Source organism: Anolis carolinensis, chromosome 4 (genome assembly GCF_035594765.1).
Source record: "Anolis carolinensis isolate JA03-04 chromosome 4, rAnoCar3.1.pri, whole genome shotgun sequence".
Classification (NCBI taxonomy): domain Eukaryota; kingdom Metazoa; phylum Chordata; class Lepidosauria; order Squamata; family Dactyloidae; genus Anolis; species Anolis carolinensis.
The window spans coordinates 216,580,885-216,590,222 of record NC_085844.1 but is presented as its reverse complement, the minus strand read 5'-3'; positions in this window follow the sequence as shown (position 1 = coordinate 216,590,222).

The window sequence follows — 9,338 nt, the reverse complement described above, 5'->3', positions numbered from 1 at the left end:
AAATGTGGGAGACTACAGCAAGGTATGCCTTCATATCACCAAAGTGCTTGGTGCAACAGAATCAAAGTTTGCTTTTTTGAGCTATGGTTGGTTGAATCCATGGATGCAGAACCTGTGGATACAGAGAGCCAACCATACTGGCTAGACATAATTCTGGTGAACAACAACAGCAAAACTCATTAAAAGATTTAATAGAATGGGTGCTGCAATATTTCTAACATACAACATGGAAAAAACTGAGAATGGAAAAGCATCAAAAACTAATCTTGGAAATGAAGCATTTTGACAAACTCAAGGTAATTCATATAGGGATAAAATCTTTCGATCAAATGCAGGCATTGTGCTAAATACTCTCAAGCAAAACTTAGAAAGAATATATGGCCATTTCAGAGTAGAATAAATGTCATGGCAAAACATTTTCTTTTACTTCTACAGTCCTCCCCAAAAGAGAGAAATTTAACTTTCCCAATTTTAATTATTTTCTAGACTTTTTCATAATTCTTTTTAAATAATAGACTATTGTTCTTTATAACTGTAACTTCCTGATATTTAGTACTTATTTTTCCCCTTTAAAATTGTAAAGAGCAATTAATTCATTTTCCACTTTTGAAATCATATTTTTAGCCAACAGTTTTGTTTTATCAAAGCTCATTTAAAAACCAGACCATGTCCCAAACTCCTTAATTTTTTTTCTCAAAAGAGCCTTTATTTAGTCCAGTGGATTTTATGTCATTATCACAAGATCATCCACATAAGCCCTAAGATTATACTATTCTATTTTGTTGCCCTCGCTTCACAGATTCTATCTTTGTCCCTGATGCTTCTCGATAAAGTCTCCAATGCCAAAATAAACAGCAAAGGTGAAAAGGAATAACCTTTTCTAATTCCATTTCATATCTCAGTTGGTGTTGTTGCATTGCCATTTACAAACTTAATGTATTGACCTTACTACCCATATAATATTTCACTTGAGTCCATTCTCTGCAATATTCAAAATAAATAATTAAAAAAATAAAAAGTTTTATCTGTATCTAAAAAAATCAGAACAGGGTTTTAGTCATAAGGATATTACTCCTTAGTTGTATTTTTGCACCTATTAGGAACACATCTATGCCATTATGGTTTCATTTAAATTGCCAACATCCTATGGGATCCTGAAATTTGCTGTTTGGGGAGAGGTATGCATTTATTTTCCAGAGAACTCTATGTTTTAAATTAACAATTATGTTGTTACACCAGTTCATATGTGCAATGACATCTTTTTTGCATTGTAATACTGCAAAAACCAGTGAAGAGAAAAAAGTATTTCACAGAATCATAGAATTTGAACAGACCACAAGGCCCATCCAATCCAACTCCTTGGCACTCAGGAACACACAATCAAATTTCAACATGTCTTGGAATTAATTGTTCTTAACAGCACTGCCAAAGTATCAAAGGTATTGCTTTTTGCCACAACGGTATTGTTTTGCTCTAAAAAAAGAAACATAAGGCTCCTGTAGATGGCGGAAATGTGTCAGAAGGTTGTAGTATTTGTTCTGGTAATTCTTGAGGACTAGGGATAAAATATACCAATGATGTTTTTAATGATCTAGGACCATTCCATTTAATGATCTAGGCAATTCCTGGCACCAGCTGCAACCGTTTTATTCCCATTCAAAAGATGGTTTCATTGTAATTCCAAGACATGCTGAAATTTGCTTGTGTGTTTCTGAGTGCCAGGGGGTTGGACTGTATGGGCCTTGTGGTCTGTTCAAACTCTATGATTCTATGAAATTTCTTTTTCTCTTATCTGGTTTTTCTAAATTAACAATTATATTGTTACACCAGTTCATAAGTATTGTAATACTGCACCTCAAATACGTAAAGGAAAAAACCCCACTGCAAATCATAGGGCCACCTCAACAAGTAGCATTTAAGAGCTATTGAGAGAGCTCTCCTACAGAAAATTCACCACTAATAACCCCCCTTCCCCACCACTACATACACAAAAATAAAAGAGTAGAAAGCTGGTCATGAAGCCAACAAAATCAAGATGATTTGGACAGAACGTTTGGAGAGATAATACACCAGTTTCTTAGTAGACCCCTACCCTTCATCATTTATTGAAAAAGCCAGAAGGGGACTGATTGAGTAGGTAGAGGCAGTGGTCTGTGCCTGGCTAAAATAGTGTGCCAAAAGGAGGCAGTCGTAAGTCTGATGGGGGTTTTCCTTCCCCTGTAACTCAGGAGAAATTAGTAGATTTTGTCAGGGTTCAGGTCCTGAGTGAGGATGAAGAAGAAGAGGACTTTCTTCTAGCAGCCAAACTCAGGACTACAGCTTAGCAGTTACCTGAGCAGTCTAAGAATCTGAAACTCACTACTGCTGAGCAGAAGTTGAATCCTTTTGATTTTGGAAGTGTCAGGACAGGATCAGACTGAAGAACAGGAGTTGACTCGCCTCATCTGGCTTCAGCTGAGGCTGGACACCATACAGCTGTGAAAGTCTAATTGACTGGCACAGAGGTCTTCACAGTTGTAAGGATTTCCGTTGGCAGCATAAATAACGGATGCCGGCAATGGCCTTGTGTTGACAGCAATCATCATGTTTGGAAAGCTTCAACTGGTAATCTCGTGATCCTTGTGCCTTGAACTTCGTGTTGTGCATTGTGTTTTGGATATTCAGTGAGCTTCTCGTCAACTGACCTTGTGGAATAGAACTTTTGGACTATTCTCTTGCTTTGCCTTCTGTTTGGACTGATTATTGTTAGGACTTTGGACTGCCTCTGACTATTCCTGCTTGAAGAATGGCTATATCTCTTGATAGATTCTAATTTCTCATTAGAAGATTCACCTGGCCTTTTGAATCAAAGATCCAACTTTATTTAGAGGAAAATGCATTTTTGCTTTCCCAACAGAACAGAATCTGAAGAGAGTTGGAGCCCTTCTAATATAGTTTGCCAAGGTTGCAAAGTTACTACTGAAAACTTCATGTGTTGGGAAAATCCCATTAACTCAACAAATTTAACAGAACTTTTTACTTCAAGGCACCAGTGGTTATGTATAGTCTCCTGTAAGGTAAACAACCATTCACCAATCTCTTGGCATTGCAGGGAACAAAACATACACTGTAAACCTCACAGCATCAACCAATTATTTTGCTAGGTTAGCCCATATGGAGCCATGTTTGTTTCCCCTTCAAGATCATTAGGGGTGTAATTCTTCACTGTGTTTCTTCTTAAAGGAAGCAACAAGTAATTTTCCTCCCATTGCAAGAAAACCTTCAAAACCCACCATTTCTGAAGCCTATTCAAAATGCATGACTTATACAACACAAAATTCGCATATGACTTTCTGCCCTTTTTTGCCTTTCCTACGGATGCTTTAAACTTGTCTCTCTTTTAATTAACAAAATATGACTAGTTTTCTCTCCTGCAATGAGACAGGCATGTTTAAAACATTAGCCTCTAATTTATGAACATTTAATCTGCTCTAGAAGAGACATTGGAAATATTTTACAGTAGCAAATATGACCAGAAAATAGATGGCAGAAGCTTACCACAGTGAGCTTACAGGCTCATCACTAAACATGAAAGAAAAAGGTCTGTGGCCAATAGCATAATTTATTAGGATGAGACCCAAAGGATGGTTGAGCTCACATTCGGTGTTTTGTTCTGGAATGTCCACTCTCTGTTTTTTACTTGAAAAATGCCTCTTTTGAGCTGAATCTTGCTGTAATACAGGACTCTTAAAGAAAGTGGTGGGCTAAACTGCATGGTGGTTGGGGTCAATTTTGCCCACAACCCACTTATGGGTTGCAGTCTCTGAGCAAGACTGAATACCTTTTTTTATATATATGCCCTCACAAAATGATGACAGGAAATTGTGGGGGGAGATTAGTACAGGGGCTGGGGTGTTTGTGGGGGACATGTTCATGTGTTCATGTATTTAGGAGACTTCCTGCATGATTTAAGGGAGAGGAAAATTGCCTCCAAATCACAGGGTTTTTTTAAAAAAAAAATAGGAGCCTATACATGTTTTAGATTTTATTGGTGATAAGTCAATGCAGAATTTGGCCTACAGTAGAAGCAGCATCACAGACATTTAACTGATTAATTCCAGTGCTCCTTCACAGTAAGTGATAGAATCGGGCCTCTAAACAATGGATTCTGTCTGGACCATTCCAGTCCAATACTACAGATCCCCAGTGGTTTGTTTGCTCACTTTGGCTTTTAGCTTGTAGCAAATGAGCAACAACTCCTTTGAAAAGTTACCAATTTGGAAGCAAGCCATAAACACTTGTAAAAATGCTATCGTCGGTGCAACTCACCAGCATAACAAGGAAGTTATTCATTCTTCTAAAATCTTATTATAGTACCCAATTACTTTTTCAAGTAAGCTTGAGAGGAATTAAAGTGTTTGTTCTATTGGCCTTACCTGAAATTCACTTCTTTTCCATGGAACAGAATTGGGTTTTCTGCCTGGAATGGTAGATCTAATCTAAGAACATTAAGTGTCCTATCTATTTTAAAGACTGTGCTTACACAAGTCTTGAAAAAGGGTGAGGAAGATAGGGAAAGTAACTGAATTAAATTTGTGACCCAAATTACTAAACTATTACCATTGCTAATGAAGTAGGCATCTGAGCTGAGGCTTCTGGTGGGAGATTCTAGTGTAATCTTAGCTTGGTCTATGCTTTACGTTTGCCATTCAGATCCATTAAGACTGGATCATTCAAATATAATCATTCAGGGCACTTCCAGACAGCACCAAAATGCGTGTTTTAAATCTGGTGCAAAAAAAAAATCATAGAACCTGCCAGCGCAGGTCCACACACAGATTTTTCAGTCCTGGGAAATGATCCCCCTCCACCCTCACATCTTCCTTTGGAGCGGATCAAGATGGAGGGTGGACGGGGGACATGCGGTGGAAGGTTTTTTTAAAAGAAAATTCACTCCGTTTTGCACTGGACCTCATATGTGCATATGCAAATATCTTAATGTAAACACAAGCTGATTTCTTATATCTCTCTTCACCCAATAGTTAATTCAAGCTGTTTAGCATTGTAAAGTTTAAAAGAAAGAGTTTTAGAGAGCTCTAATTCCTTTCCACTTGTGGTACCCTTGAGCCACCTGTGTGTGTGTGGCTCCATGTTTTGACAGCCCGATCAGCTGTGACCCTCTTGATGTTTCTCACCTATGCCTAACCTGCACAGTCAATGATGAGCTGATAATCTCTGCTGCTGATGGGAGCAACAGTTCAAAAACTTCTGATGAGGACTGGGGTTCTATCACAACCATAATAAATAAAATAGAGTAATAATTTAATACTTTACTTTTTTCCAGCCTTTTAAAGGAAGAATTTAGCATCTGAGCCTGGACCACAACTCATTTTTAAATGATCCCAGAATTTGGGCTAGATTACCTTATTCATATAATCCAAAACCTACTAAGAGCCTTTTGCTCTCAAGCATGAAACACACCAGTGTGAGTGATTTGCTGTAAGCATGGCCAATTGTCCACTGTGGCAGATATGAATCAACAAGCCTCCTGGGAGTCCCAGCAAAAGAAAATCTTTACCTATACACACAATAACCTTTTTTGCTATTACATTTTCTATACATTCCAAGCTGATTTTAAAAGAAAACATGAAGATTTTGCACATGAGCTGTCATGTGAATTACTCTTACGTCCCTTCTGCCTCTCAAAATGCTTATGGAACCAAATTCCGCAGCAGTCAATGATAATTTTGTGCCATTAAAGTCCAAGTTAATTGCTTTTCAACTGTGCTTTATTTACTGTTATAAAAGGAAACATACCCCAAAGGCTACAATATTGTGGGGATGAGCTTTCTGCTGACAGGAGTCTTGCTTTCACTTCAACGTTCGTATAATTACCTGACTTTTGCAATAACACAACATTACTCTGCACTCCTAGGAATATATGGCTGTGTACACAGAATTCTAGGACCAAAGTGAAAAACGGGCCTCCATGGTCAGGGGAAGAGTGACATCTACAGGTTGTTTCCTACCAGCACACACAAATTTGGTATTGTATTCTGGCTTTGAAAATTGCAGCTACATCATCACATTCAATGTTAAAAGCTCCCAACAGAAGCCACACAATATTGAACTAGAACACAATAAAATTCATGGAATTCACAATGGTTTCTAGCTACCACAGGGGGTAATAAGGAAGATACACAATGCAAAAGTAACAGTGTGGGAAGAATGAGAAACCTACATTTCTCCAGATTTTGATAAACCCTGAATTCTATGTGTTTTTCCCAGCATGGTTAGCAGTAGAGATGGTAAATAAGAGTTCATAAAGATCTGAAGGTTCCCTACCACTGAGTTCCCTACAACAGCAGTCAGTTTGACACTGTGCCTAAAATATATGGGTGGATCAACCATGTATGCTTAACACTGAAAGGATGAAAGCCCACGTATAAATTATAAATGGCACAAATCACACATCACCAACGATGGACAGTATATAGGTCATCTTCTCAGTAGACTTAGCTCACACACAGCTATAATTACTCAAAAGAGTCAGAGATTGGGCACACATTCTTTTATTGCAGAAGTTTCCAAGATAATTTATTTGCACCTCCCTATATAGCTAGGAAAACATTCCTACAGAAACCACAACAGTCAGTTTAGCATATGGGTTGGAAACCTGTTATCCTTCAGAAATTATTAGCCCCCTAATCCCAATGAATACAGATACTAGGAGATGTAATTTAATGATCTCTGGAAGACCACATATCCCTCGCACAATACAATACTTGTACTGCCAGCTATGGCAGTACACCACAGGGACCGACAATGCAACTTGATATAAGGCAGCATCTGTGTTCCAGAGGCATCCTTACTGAACTACTTATCTGGGCCTCTTCATGTACTTAGCTGGTGATGTACAGGAATTTGGGGAAAGGCCATAATTCGGTTGTAGCGTGCATTTTCTCAATGGAGATGGTTCCAGGATCAATTTCTGGCATTTCCAAGTATGCCTCAGAAAGCAATGGTAAGCAACAGCTAGTTAATGTATAGTATATCAGAATACTCCAGGGAGACATTTTCCAGAGTTTTTATATCAACACTCTGAAATGACTGAGGCAGATCATAGCTGATGTCAAAAACATGTGAAGGGCAGCACACTAAGGGAAGACTTTCGTAGATAATAAAGTACCAAGCTTAGTTTGGCTTGGTTTAGTTTGGTTTAGTTAATCCTGAGCTGGATGAGTTGTGGTATGATTTGTTAAGAGGCAGCTTTTAGCTTTGGGTTCTTGTCTCATTAAATTACAAAAAGAAGGGGAAGCTCCAAAATGGCTAGTCAAAAGACCTTAAATTTGCACAATGAATACAATCTTTCTGCTTAAGGCAGAGTGGGCATGTGTGATTCCTTACCAATTGGTATACTGGTAAGAACATGAGTTGTAGGTCAAAAGCAGCTGGACAAAGTTGTGCATCTCTGGCTTGACAAATGTTCTAAGGATTTGACTAAAGAGCAACTTAACCAGCATCTTCTGTCTCAAAGTGTCTATGAAAATCTCACATCTACCAGAATAAAAAAGCTATAGCCCTCTGCATCTATTGTGTTTCCCCGAAAATAAGACAGTGTCTTATATTAACTTTTGATCCCAAAAATGCTCTAGGTCTTATTTTCAGGGGATGTCTTATTTTTCCATGAAGAAGAATTCACATTTATTGTTGAACAAAAAAATGAACATTTATTATATATTGTACAGTAGTTGTCATCACAAACCAGCATAACCAGACAAACTGTGAATCCTATCAATAATTTCTTGTTACTACCATTATTTCCATGTACAACACTCTATGGTAGGTATATTTACCGATCCTGCATGCTCTGGTGTTCTGTTTGGCGGGCATGCTTCCAAACAAAAAGTTTGCTAGGTCTTACTTTTGGGGGAGGCCTTATATTTAGCAATTCAGCAAAACCTCTACTAGGTCTTATTTTCTGGAGATGTCTTATTTTAGGGGAAACAGGGTAGCAACAAGTATTCAGGGCACACTGTCTCCACTGCTGGATACAGCTATCATGCCTAGCAGCAGTTGTTAGCATTTTCCTCAATCAATTTGTCTAATCTGCCTTTAAAACCCTTAAGCAACAGTACATCTAGTACATAACCCTGCATTATTTGAAGAAGTATGTTTTTTGTCTATCCTGAATCTCTCACTACTCAGCTTCTGTAGATCATTCTGTAGACCGCAAATGAGGTCCTCTTAGCTCAATGTTGGGGTCACAAAAAAACTGGAAGCAGTAAATGGTTTCTGAACACCATTCATTTACACAAATCTATTAGAATGTGCAGTTGTTTACAGGGACTCTGCAAAAATGCTTCAGCTGTACTCCACAAAAAAGGAAATCAGCCTGGTTAGCAAGCCTTGTAAATTTTCAGTTAAATTTTTGACTAGGCTTATTTTCAGTAAATGTTTGACTTTTATACCTATTTTATATACGTGTATATCTGAGGTCCTGTTAAAAAATCTTGGGAAGTGGTTGCAAGTAGAAAAGTTTATGAAGTCCTGTTGTAGATTATGGAAAAAGGAGAATAACATCTATCCAATTTTTGCCACCATGCAATTAGATATACCTAATCTACCTTTTTATCTAAATGTAAGTATTTTTCCTCAAGTCTAATGCTCATCTCTTTTTTTTTTTTTTTTTTTTGCAAAATTATGTCTCCAAAATTAGAGTGTGCATTAGGTTCGATGGCGCATTAGAATCACGAGTTTGTATAAGGTGAGTTCCATTGCCTACAATGCTGCTGAAGGGGCATCACCTCTCACCCCCTTAAGGTATTGTTGCCACCGCTGCTGTGATCCTGGGCTGGGTGAACAAAGGATCAGCCTGTATTGTTTCTCCTCCTAAAGGAGGCCAGTCAGTTGGGCTGCATTTGGATGCTCTGGGGTCTTGGGATCGAACTTGGAAGCAGCCACCTACATCTGTGCCCAGGAGGAGGAGGGGGGGGGAGGGGGAGAGGGAGGGGGAAGGGGAGGGGGAGGAGGACAATGAAGGGGTGAGAGGCTGTTCAGGCTGTTCAGGCAGGCAGCTACAGGGCTTGGCTTCCTATTTCCTGTTGGCCATTCCACAGCCTCCCTCCCTGATAGATGGGCCTGTTGTTAGGAGCCAAGCAGCAGAATGGCCAACAGGCAAGAGGAAGCCATGCCCCTCTGTCAAACCTTGCCTGAAGTGACAATGCCTGCACTATTGGGCTTGTCATTTTTTTTTTGCTGTTATCAGGCCCACTTTCTTTCTGCCCCACCCCGGGGGGGGGGGGAGGCTCTGATTGTGGCAAAGGGAAGGAAAGGAAGCACTTCACTTTTTCTGGCTT